The 12,556-nt window shown below is 42.3% G+C and overlaps 1 non-coding gene across 1 annotated transcript; it reads right to left on the reverse strand.

Moving 5' to 3' along the window:
• Positions 1-10,960: 10,960 nt before the first annotated feature.
• On the reverse strand, positions 10,961-11,063 carry LOC114111152 (U6 spliceosomal RNA). The gene has a single exon (XR_003587257.1). It is a non-coding gene; the product is annotated as a U6 spliceosomal RNA (small nuclear RNA).
• Between the last annotated feature and the right edge of the window lie 1,493 nt (positions 11,064-12,556).

The following is a 12,556-nucleotide window of genomic DNA, read 5'->3' on the forward strand; positions in this document are numbered from 1 at the left end:
GAGACTTCGAAGGTGAGAAACATATTCCCCTCCTCAAAGTTCTTCCTGGAGGGTAAGAGTATGTAAACAGGTAATATATTGCATCTTTTTTTTTTTTTTGCCATGCCACATGGCATGTAGGACCTTAGTTCACCAACCAGAGATTATACCCATGCCTCTTGCATTAAGAAAGAGGAATCTTACTCATTGGACCACCAGGGAGTTCCCACAGTGTTATCTAAGTTTGACTAAATTCTTCGTTTTATTTCCCTAATTCTTACTCACTTTCCCCATCTCTGTAAGTGCCATTGCTGTACACTCAATTGCTCAAACCAATAATCTGGGCCTCAACCCTGACTCATTCTCCCCTCACGTCACCATATCTTCTGGTCTATCTCTAATTCATTCCATTCAGTTCAGTCACTCAGTCAAGTCCAACTCTTTGTGAAGCCATGAATCGTAGCACGCCAGGCCTCCCTGTCCATCAACAACTCCTGGAGTTCACTCAGACTCACTTCCATCCAGTCAGTGATGCCATCCAGCCATCTTCATCCTCTGTAGTCCCCTTCTTCTCCTGCCCCCAATCCCTCCCAGCATCAGAGTCTTTTCCAATGAGTCAACTCTTCACATGAGGTGGCCAAAGTACTGGAGTTTCAGCTTTAGCATCATTCCTTCCAAAGAAATCCCAAGGCTGATCTCCTTCAGAATGGACCAGTTGGATCTCCTTGCAGTCCAAGTGACTCTCAAGAGTCTTCTCTAACACCACAGTTCAAAAGCATCAATTCTTTGGCACTCAGCCTTCTTCACAGTCCAACTCTCTCATCCATGACCACTGGAAAAACCATAGCCTTGACTAGACGGACTTTTGTTGGCAAAGTAATGTCCCGGCTTTTGAATATGCTATCTAGGTTGGTCATAACTTTCCTTCCAAGGAGTAAACGTCTTTTAATTTCATGGCTGCAATCACCATCTGCAGTGATTTTGGAGCCCCCGAAATGAAGTCTGACACTGTTTCCACTGTTTTCCAAACTATTTCCCATGAAGTGATGGGACCGGATGCCATGATCTTCGTTTTCTGAATGTTGAGTTTTAAGCCAACTTTTTCACTCTCCATTTTCACTTTCATCAAGAGGCTATTGAGTTCCTCTTCACTTTCTGCCATAATGGTGGTGTCATCTGCATATCTGAGGTTATTGATATTTCTTCTGGCAATCTTGATTCCAGCTTGTGTTTCTTCCAGTCCAGCGTTTCTCATGATGTACTCTGCATATAAGTTAAATAAGCAGGGTGACAATATACAGCCTTGATGCACTCCTTTTCCTATTTGGAACCAGTTTGTTGTTCCATGTCCAGTTCTAACTGTTGCTTCCTGACCTGCATACAGATTTCTCAAGAGGCAGGTCAGGTGGTCTGTATTCCCATCTCTTTCAGAATTTTCCACAGTTTCTTGTCCACGTAGTCAAAGGCTTTGGCATAGTCAATAAAGCAGAAATGGACGTTTTTCTGGAACTCTCTTGCTTTTTCCATGATCCAGTGGATGTTGGCAATTTGATCTCTGGTTCTTCTGCCTTTTCTAAAACCAGCTTGAACATCAGGAAGTTCATGGTTCATGTATTGCTGAAGCCTGGCTTGGAGAATTTTGAGCATTACTTTATTAGCATGTGAGATGAGTGCAATTGTGTGGTAGTTTGAGCATTCTTTGGCATTGCCTTTCTTTGAGATTGGAATGAAAACTGACCTTTTCCAGTCCTGTGGCCACTGCTGAGTTTTCCAAACTTGCTGGCATATTGAGTGCAGCACTTTCACAGCATCATCTTTCAGGATTTGAAACAGCTCAACTGGCATTCCATCACCTCCACTAGCTTTGTTCGTAGTGATGCTTTCTAAGGCCCACTTGACTTCACATTCCAAGATGTCTGGCTCTAGGTGAGTGATCACACCATCGTGATTATCTGGGTCGTGAAGCTCTTTTTTGTACAGTTCTTCTGTGTATTCTTGCCACCTCTTCTTAATATCTTCTGCTTCTGTTAGGTCCATACCATTTCTGTCATTTATCGAGCCCATCTTTGCATGAAATATCCCCTTGGTATCTCTAATTTTCTTAAAGGGATCTCTAGTCTTTCCCATTCTGTTCTTTTCCTCTATTTCTTTGCACTGATCACTGAAGAAGGCTTTCTTATCTCTTCTTGCTATTCTCTGGAACTCTGCATTCAGATGTTTTTATCTTTCCTTTTCTCCTTTGCTTTTCACCTCTCTTCTTTTCTCAGCTATTTGTAAGGCCTCCTGAGACAGCCATTTTGTTTTTTTGCATTTCTTTTCCATGGGGATGGTCTTGATCCCTGTCTCCTGTACAATGTCACAAACCTCATTTCATAGTTCATCCGGCACTCTATCTATCAGATCTAGGCCCTTAAATCTATTTCTCACTTCCACTGTATAATCATAAGGGATTTGATTTAGGTCATACCTGAATGGTCTAGCAGTTTTCCCTACTTTCTTCAATTTAAGTCTGAATTTGGTAATAAGGAGTTCATGATCTGAGCCACAGTCAGCTCCTGGTCTTGTTTTTGTTGATTGTATAGAGCTTTTCCATCTTTGGCTGCAAAGAATATAATGAATCTGATTTCGGTGTTGACCATCTGGTGATGTCCATGTGTAGAGTCTTCTCTTGTGTTGTTGGAAGAGGGTGTTTGCTATGACCAGTGCATTTTGTTGGCAAAACTCTGTTAGTCTTTGCCCTTCTTCATTCCGCATTCCAAGGCCAAATTTGCCTGTTACTCCAGGTGTTTCTTGACTTCCTACTTTTGCATTCCAGTCCCATATAATGAAAAGGACATATTTTTTGGGTGTTAGTTCTAAAAGGTCTTGTAGGTCTTCATAGAACCGTTCTACTTCAGCTTCTTCAGTGTTACTGGTTGGGGCCTAGACTTGAATTACTGAATGGTTTGCCTTGGAGACGAACAGAGATCATTCTGTCGTTTTTGAGATTGCATCCAAGTACCACATTTTGGACTCTTTAATTGTCATGTGAGCTAAATTCACCCATTCCAGTCCATTTTAGTTCGCTGATTCCTAGAATGTCAACATTCACTCTTGCCATCTGTTGTTTGACCACTTCCAATTTGCCTTGATTCATAGACTTGACATTCCAGGTTCCTATGCAATATTGCTCTTTACAGCATCGGACCTTGCTTCTATCACCAGTCACATCCACAGCTGGGTATTGCTTCTGTTTTGGCTCCATCTCTTCTTTCTTTCTGGAGTTATTTTTCCATTTATCTCCAGTAGCATGTTGGGCACTTACTGACCTGGAGAGTTCCTCTTTCAGTATCCTATCATTTTGCCTTTTTATACTGTTCATGGGGTTCTCAAGGCAAGAATACTGAAGTGGTTTGCCATTCCCTTCTCCAGTGGACCACATTCTGTCAGACCTCTCCACCATGACCTGCCCGTCTTGGGTTGCCCTGCAGGCATAGCTTGGTTTCATTGAGTTAGACAAGGCTGTGGTCCTAGTGTGATTAGATTGACTAGTTTTCTGTGAGTATGGTTTCAGTGTATCTGCTCTCTGATGCCCTCTTGCAACACCTACCATCTTACTTGGGTTTCTCTTACCTTGGGCGTGGGGTATCTCTTCACTGCTGCTCCAGCAAAGTGCAGCCGCTGCTCCTTACCTTGGACGAAGGGTATCTCCTCACTACCGCCCTTCCTGACCTTCAACGTGGGATAGCTCCTCTAGGCCCTCCTGTGCCCCTGCAGCCAACGCAGTAATTCATTCCATTACCACCACCCTAATCCAGTTCACTGTTTCTCCTACAGAGACCTTCTGACTAGTTCTCTGCTTCTTATCACGTCCCCTGCTGCTGCTGCTAAGTCGGTTCAGTTGTGTCCGTCTCTGTGCGACCCAATGGATGGCAGCCCACCAGGCTCCGCAGTCCCTGGGATTCTCCAGGCAAGAACACTGAAGTGGGTTGCCATTTCCTTCTCCAGTGCATGAAGGTGAAAAGTGAAAGTGAAGTCGCTCAGTCTCATCCAACTCTTAGCAACCCCATGAACTGCAGCGCACCATGGTCACCACCAAATCATTCTTTACAAAGCAGCCTGAGTGAACTTATTAAAATGCAAACCAGACTATGTTTCTTCTCTTCAATAGTTTCACATTGCACTTGGAATAAAATCCAAAATTTTTATCAAGGTTTTGCATAAGCTGATCCCTCCTTGCCTTTTCCACCTCATTTTCTCCCCTCTTCTCTCTTTTTCTGTGCTCCAGCCCCCCAGGGCCTCCTCCTTTCAGTTCCCAGGACTTGCCAAGCTCTTAGTCACCATAGTTCCTCTGCTTGCATTGCTCTGTCCCTGCACTTGGAATTTTGGGCACCTTCTCATCCTCATCTCGATTTAGATACTAATTCCTTGGAAGCCTCTGACCCCCTTTTCAAGCAGCTTCCCCTTCCTTGTATGACATTTTGTTGGTTACCTTCATAGCATGTTTTCCTGATTTGTAATAAATTATTTGCTTATTGTCTGTCTTCCTCACTGGGCTGTAGGGATGGGGCAGGGAGAAAGTCATTTCCCTCACTAAAATATCCTTGGTGTCTAGTACACAGCAGGTAGTGAATAATTACTCAGCAACTGTTGAGTAAGTGAATGAGCGCTGTTGGGACAGACCACAGACCACCAATTGTAACTGCTCTTTTATCAGCACAAAGGCCAAATGCTAAGTAGATTTCTGCCAAGTAATAATGCTTTCTAATTTTTTTTCAGTTATAAATGAATGTAACAGTATCCACAAAAAACATTGAGAACTAGATAACAGTATTTCAGTAAAACTCAAGTACCATTCAGTATATTTCTTTTTATTCTCTTTTTGACTGTATACTTTACATAATTATATCTGACATGTAAATTTTAAAGAATTATTTTTCAAATTCTGCTTTTTAGTACTTGGTGGAAAAGCCATCACAGGCATTGCTTTTTGATATTGCAGATCTTTCAGAACTGTTATTTAATACTGTTACTTAATGTTCCATTGAAAGGTTGAACTGTAATCTACATGACATTTTATCTACTGATGTATATTTAAGTTAATTTCAACTATTTTCCTGCTATTGTGAATAATTATTATGCACATTTGCCATATTTTGATTTTTTTCTTTAATTCTTTTTGCCACACTGCACTGCATGTGGGATCTTAGTTCCCCGATCAGGGATTGAACCCATGTCCTCTGCATATGGAGTCGTAACAATTGGACAATCAGGGAAGTCCCTAATTAGTTCAGTTCAGTTCAGTCGCTCAGTTGTGTCCGACTCTGTGTGACCCCATGAATCACAGCACGCCAGGCCTCCCTGTCCACCACCAACTCCTGGAGTTCACCCGGACTCATGTCCATCGAGTCTGTGGTGCCACCCAGCCATCTTATCCTCGGTCGTCCCCTTCTCCTCCTGCCCCCAATCCCTCCCAGCATCAGAGTCTTTTCCAATGAGTCAACTCTTCGCATGAGGTGGCCAAAGTACTGGAGCTTCAGCTTTAGCATCATTCCTTCCAAAAAAATCCCAGGGTTGATCTCCTTCAGAATGGACTGGTTGGATCCCCTTGCAGTCCAAGAGACTCTCAAGAGTCTTCTCCAACACCACGGTTCAAAAGCATCACTTCTTTGGTGCTCAGCCTTCTTCATAGTCCAACTCTCACATCCATACATGACTACAGGAAAAACCATAGCTGTGACTAGGCGGACCTTAGTCGGCGAAGTAATGTCTCTGCTTTTGAATACACTATCTAGGTTGGTCATAACTTTTCTTCCAAGGAGTGAGCGTCTTTTAATTTCATGGCTGCAGTCACCATCTGCAGTGAGTTTGGAGCCCCCCAAAATAAAGTCTGACACTGTTTCTACTGTTTCCCATCTATTTCCCATGAAGTGATGGAACCAGATGCCATAATCTTCAGTTTCTGAATGTTGAGCTTTATTTTTGCCTATATCACACAGCTTGTGGGGTCTCAGTTTCCTAACCATTGATTGAACCTGAGCCATGGCAGTGAAAGCCTGGAATTATAACCGCTAGGCCACCAGGGAACTTCTTGACATATTTTTAGATTATTCATTTACTTAATTACTGAGAGTGCATGACTAACACAAGCAATAGAATTGGTTTGAAGCAGAATTGTCCAAACTGGTATAATAATCTACCTATTTTGCTTTCTCGTCTAAAGTTTCCATAATAAATTTTTTTCTGGATCACCACACACTTTGCTAATGTAGGGCATGAGTTCGGACCACAGTTTCAAACTTTGGGTAGCTGTGTAGATTTAATCTTTCATTTCTCAAGTCTAGAAGTTTTCTAGAGTCCTTCTACTAAAATGAAGGACGTATTATATTTTTTTTGTCTTTTCCTCGTCCCCTTTCCCACTTTGCTGTCACTGCCAATCAGTTTTCATAAGGCAGAAGGTCATGATGATACGGAGAATGAGAGAAAGAAAGAGAGGGAAAGAGTGGAAAGAAAGAGAGAGAATAACCAAGAACAGAGTGCGTCTCTTTCTTGGACGGCTCTGACGTTCTAAGTTACAGGGACAAAGAACATTAGTACAGAGGCTGGATAAGGAGACAGTGATGCCATTCCTACATCAGACCTGACTCATGCATTTAGCTGCAGCCATGCATTGCAGGTGGGATAGACTGACCCTGGCCTCTTTCTGGAACGGTTCTATTCCCATCTCCCTTGTCATCATGATGGTTCTAGGATGGTCCAGCTGATACAAGTCCCACACTTCAGTTTAGTGGTTAAGTGAAGTAAGGGTCTCTTCCGATGGGAACGAAGAAGCAAGAAACTGATGTTGCTTCTCTTGGCAACAAAGAGGGAAGCCATTCTGAGGACAGAGTCAACACATAAAGAAAAGCAGAACCCAGAGACACACACAGAGAAAGGTGGAGTCCTTAATGGACTGTATTGTAAAGCTTGCCCTGCTTCTGGACTTTTCAAATACATGAGCTGATAAATCACTTTCTTCTTCAAGTCAGTTGGAGTCAAGGTTCTTGTTGCTTCTACTAAGCTCAGTGTAATGATACAGGAGGACTGGCATGACTGCAGTATGATTGCTATCTTGCCAAGTAATGGAACTGTGTTCCTGTTCTAGGTGGCTTCTGTCCTAGAAGAAGATGTTCTCCATGACATAGGAGGCCTGCCTCGGAGATCTCTGGGGCCTGTTCTTCTTCCACTGGGAACTCCCACAGCCTGGATGCCTAGTGATGAGGGCATTGCTCTTTCTAAAGACAGGACTTGCAACTTTCAGATACTATATTTGCAAGTAGATTTTCTCCTGTTAGGGATGTTTTGTAACTACCACTACCATGGATGTGGCATGTGATTATTTATAATATCAAAGAGCAGAGGCACAGATGCTGGAATGCAGAGGCAGCACCAATCTTGACAAGAGACTTATGCTATTCAGGGATATAGGCCCAAAGATGAGGAAGTTAGAGCCAACTTCCTAAGAATGCTTAGACTGCTTATTCTAAGAGAAGAAAGAATCTTTTCTTCTATGTGTGTGTCTTGTGTGTTGATGTGTAGCTTTTCAATAATGAGATATACAGTAATGAAAACTTGAATTTTTCCATCTCCCAATCCCATTCCTTCCTTTTCTCAGAATAGGCTCTCCCTTTATTGGCTGGTTGTTTATTATAGAGAAGTTCCTTTGAATAATGTTATATCTGAAGTCAGAGATCCATCTACTTTAATTTTTACCTAAAAGTTAATGTTTAAGACTTCCCTGGTGGTCCAGTGGTTAAAAGTCCACCTGCCAATGCAGGGGATACAGGTTCGATCCCTGGTCTGGGAAGATTCCACATGCTTCGAGGCCACTAAGCCAGTGTGCCACAACATCTGAGTCTTGCTGCTCTCGATCCAGTGCCATGCAACAAGAGAAGATACTGTTGCAGGAAGGTGGACCCCTTCCAGGGCCCGAAACTGGGCTCTTGCCTAACACTCGGAAATAAATTGTCCAAAGGAGATCAGCCCTGGGAGTTCTTTGGAAGGAATGATGCTAAAGCTGAAACTCCAGTACTTTGGCCACCTCATGCGAAGAGCTGACTCATTGGAAAAGATTCTGATGCTGGGAGGGATTGGGGGCAGGAGGAGAAGGGGACGACAGAGGATAAGATGGCTGGAAGGCATCACTGAGTCGATGGACGTGAGTCTGAGTGAACTCCGGGAGTTGGTGATGGACAGGGAGGCCTGGCGTACTGCGATTCATGGGGTTGCAAAGAGTCAGACACGACTGTGCGACTGAACTGAACTGAACTGAGGAGACACATGTGCTGACAAAGCAAGAGATTTTATTGGGAAAGGGCACCTGGGGCGGAGAGCAGTAGAGTAAGGGAACCCAGGAGAGCTGCCCTGCCATGTGGCTTGCAGTCTCAGGTTTTATGGTGATGGAATTAGTTTCCGGGTGGTCTTTGGCCAATCGTTCTAATTCAGAGTCTTTCCTGGTGGTGCACGCATCGCTCAGCCAAGATGGGTGCTAGCGAGAGGGATTCTGGGAAGTGGACGGACACGCGGTGTCTCCTTTCGACTTTTCCTGGACTCTTCCAGTTAGTGGTGGCTTATTAGTTCCGTATTCCTTATCAGGCTCTCCTATCATAAAACAACTCATGCAAATGGTTACTATGGTGCCTGGCCAGGGTGGGTGGTTTCCACCCACCTAACAATTCCCCTAACAATTCCCCACTGAGAGACTTCATATTCAAGATACTCCTTGGGATTTGGGGCGGAGTCTCTTTCTTCTATAACTTAGTCCTGCTGTGCATGGGCATAGGCCTGCCTAGCAGAGCAGAAGTCTCTCTCTGCCTGATCTGATCTAAGTTGGGGTGTTCCACATCTGAAACCAGCTTCCACCCTTGTAGTAACAGCAACTTAGTTTGAAACTGTTGGCCCCTCTCAGAGATGAAATAGACAAGGGCCAAACAGGAGACCTAACAGGATGGTCATCTCTGGTCCTCGGAAACAGAAGGCAACATTTGGTGTGAGGGTTGCAGGGTTTGTGACCCTTTTTGGTTGGTTGGTGGTGAGGCCACAGAGCTGTGCTCCAGGAATCTTGTGTTTAGTCTGAAGTGACCATCCTCCACCTGGGTGGGGGCTCAAAGACATTGTTATGCACATTTCTTTGAGTAGGAACCAGGACTCTGTCTGGAGGCTGTACCAACCTTTGATTGTTTCTCCAATTTCTGTATCCCCTCCCTTCCCTCATTAGCAATTGTTTGAATCCACCCTTTGGAACTCAGGGAAGGTCAAGGAGGCTGAATGAAGCCTATATCCTACAGGCAAGAAATGGAGAACACAGAACAGATCTCTACTCCAGAGCCCCACAGTCTTGCTCAGTTTTAATTTAGGGAACTAGGCAACTATGACCACAATGAGAAGCCTGAGCACGGCAGCTAGAGAGCAGCCCATGCTCGCTTCAAATGGAGAAAATCCACACGCAGCAACAAAGACACAGCACAGGTTAAAAAACAAAAGTTAATGTTTAAAAAGAAGTAATACGTGCTGTTGGATGATCGTCTAATTTCTGTGTAGAACAAATCATCCGTTGGCATTCATCACAACAACCTGAGTCTAAAGAAGAGTACTGTTGATGATACTGCTTCTGAATCGTTGACTTTCAAGTCAACACATCTTCCCTTCTCTATCAGACAGGACGGTGTTCCACAAAAATTGTTCTTACATATTCAATAGTGTAATTTTCTCTGCTAGCACAAGATATGGAATTAAAACAGAGTTATATGGAGGGCAAAGGAGAAAACTAGAGGGGATGGCTGTTTCTTTTTTTAAACTTAAAAAGCTATTGTTATGGGAAAAACCTAATTGAAATTTCTGGCCAACCCAATAAAAATAGAGTTGCCATATGATCCTATAATCTATTTCCTAGGCATATGATCTGGGGAAAACTATAATTTGAAAAGATGCATGCACTCAAATGTTCTGAAGCACTATTTACAATAACCAAGACAGGGAAGCAAACTAAATGTCTGTTGATAGATGAATGAATAAAGAATATGCGGTACATTTATACAATGGTCTACTACTCAGCCATAAAGAAAAATGAAATAATGCTTTTTGCAGCAACATGGATGGACCTTAAAGTTATCATAGTAAGTAGAGGGAATGGTTTGAATTTACCAGTTCTCTCTGCTTTTCTCCTCTTGTCTTCTTTCTTGCCTTTTCCCACTTAATTGGTTGGTTGGTCTTTGTCTTAGAGATTCAAATGCTGAGTTTTTAATAGGGCACAAAGACAGCTATATTATTTTGAATTTCACACTATTTATGCTAATATTACTTGAAGGTGTTTTGCAGGTATTTGCCTATTTTTTTGCATCTGTTTATTCATGTCTTCATTAATCCAATAAATATTTATTGAGTATCTGCTATGTGTCATCATCATGCTAGGTGCTAGGAATGCCAGGCACTGGGTGACCAAACTGCAGGGTCCCAGGCAGTAAACTAGGGAAGACAGACAGTGACAAATAAACTAATAAATATTTAATTGCAGAGTGTAAAGAAAATGAAGAGGGTGTTATGCTAGAGAATAATGAGTAGGGGAGAAGGACTTGGGTAGTAGATGGAGGAGGAGAGGACTGTATATTTTCAGATGATATTTTGTAGATAGGTCTGTGATAGGGATTTTATGACATGCATATGAGAGAAGGGAAGGGGGAATTGGTCATGATTCTTAGGTTTCTGCCTGAGCAAGTGGGATGAATGTAGATGAGTTTTAATATTATGAGGAAGGATAGGTTTTGTAGGAATGTCAATGATTCAGTGTTTTTATGTTGAGTGAGATGCGAAACATCCAAGTGAAAATATTTAGACAGTTGTCATTAGTTTTAGTTTGTGTATAGGACAGGCCCTGCTTGTTTCTACCAACCATTGTAATTATTTTTTAATTAATTAATTTTAATTGGAGGCTTTACAATATTGTGCTGGTTTTCACCATACATCAAAAATTATGGAACACTTCATGAATTTGCATGTCATCCTTGCGCAGGGGCCATGCTGATCTCTGTAAGTCCCAATTTTAATATATGTGCTGCCAAAGTGAGCACCATCCAGTCTAATTATTAATGTTACCTTCCACTCTCAAAAGTTTTTGGTTTATACAGTATTTACACGGTCATCCCATGTATTGGTGAAAGTAGTTTTGGTGGATTAGGGAAGTATGATATTGTAATTTATAATTAGAAATATATATTTAGTCTTCTTTCCTCTTCCTGCCACAGAGCTCTTAAAACCCTTGGAATTTCCTAAGTGGTAAGAATGACAAAGATGTTTTGATATTCACAAGAAATTCCTTTCAGCCACACCTGAGGTTATGTTAATAAGTCGATCTTTGGAAAGCACCTAAAGTTGCTACAGGAATCAACCAGGTGATTAGGGGGTTGAAAGTTTCAGTCCCATCACCCTCGACTCCTCCATAAGATGTCAGAGCCTAGGTTATGTGCAAGGATTCCTTCATTCTTCTCATACTCAAACAACAGTTTGTTGAATACTTTAAAACAATTGTTTTGTTAGTATAAGACTAATGGTTGTTGAATACTTTTAAATGATTATTTGTACAAAAACTACTATTGTAACTACTACTATCTGGAGTTTATATAGGATAAAATTGAGGGTGAGCAAGGTCTGTGATCTCACTTAACTAATGCTGCCTCTGTACTTCCAACATCACTATTCCCCACGTAATTTATTTAACTTTTCTCCTTTTGACTCCTTTCTTTTTTGGCTCTGCTGCACAGCATTTGAGATCTTAGTTTCAGCCCAGGGTTGGAAACTGTGCACCTACCATGGAAGTGAGGAGTCTTGACCACTGGACCACCAGGGAAGTCCCAGGCTAGGCTATTATGGCAGGTCTTTAAGCTCTTCCTGGCTAGAACTAACACCTAAAGGCACAGGGCTTCACAAAAGCAGCACACAGCAGAAAATAGATAAAAACAAAAAGCTTATGTTCTAGAATCAGATATTCATCCACCTCACGTGCTTTATCTATTCTGCGATCTCCTGATAGTCGCTTCTCATTGCCTAGGTATATTTATGCCTTTTTTGCCTCTGCTGGCCTCCTTGAACTTGGCTGTATGTTGTCAATTTGACCTCTGCTTCAATTTGACCCCTCTGTCTAGACTCCCACCTAGATCTGGCCCCTCTTAAATAATCATGTCATCAATGCTATCCCCACCAGTTCAGTTATTTTTTATCTTAGCTTTAAACCATATATGGAACATGAGTCATACATTCTGTTGATGGGAATTTCCTGGTGGTCCAATGGTTAGGACTCTAAGTTCTTACTGTCAAGGGCACAGATTCCTGGTCAAGAAAGATCCCATAAGCAGTGTCTCATGTCCAAAATAAATAAAATAAAGTTTGCTCTATTGATCATACATACAAATATTTTTTCTTCCCCATTGCTTCTACCCCTGAATTCCTTACAACACCTGTAGCTTAAAACACCAGCAGTCACAGAACCCTCCTGGACTGTGTGTCTTTCATTAAATCACACGTGTGCATGCTAAGTCACTTCAGCCGTGTTTGACTCTGTGACCCC

The sequence above is a fragment of the Ovis aries genome, chromosome 1 (assembly GCF_016772045.2).
Source record: "Ovis aries strain OAR_USU_Benz2616 breed Rambouillet chromosome 1, ARS-UI_Ramb_v3.0, whole genome shotgun sequence".
Classification (NCBI taxonomy): Eukaryota; Metazoa; Chordata; class Mammalia; order Artiodactyla; family Bovidae; genus Ovis; species Ovis aries.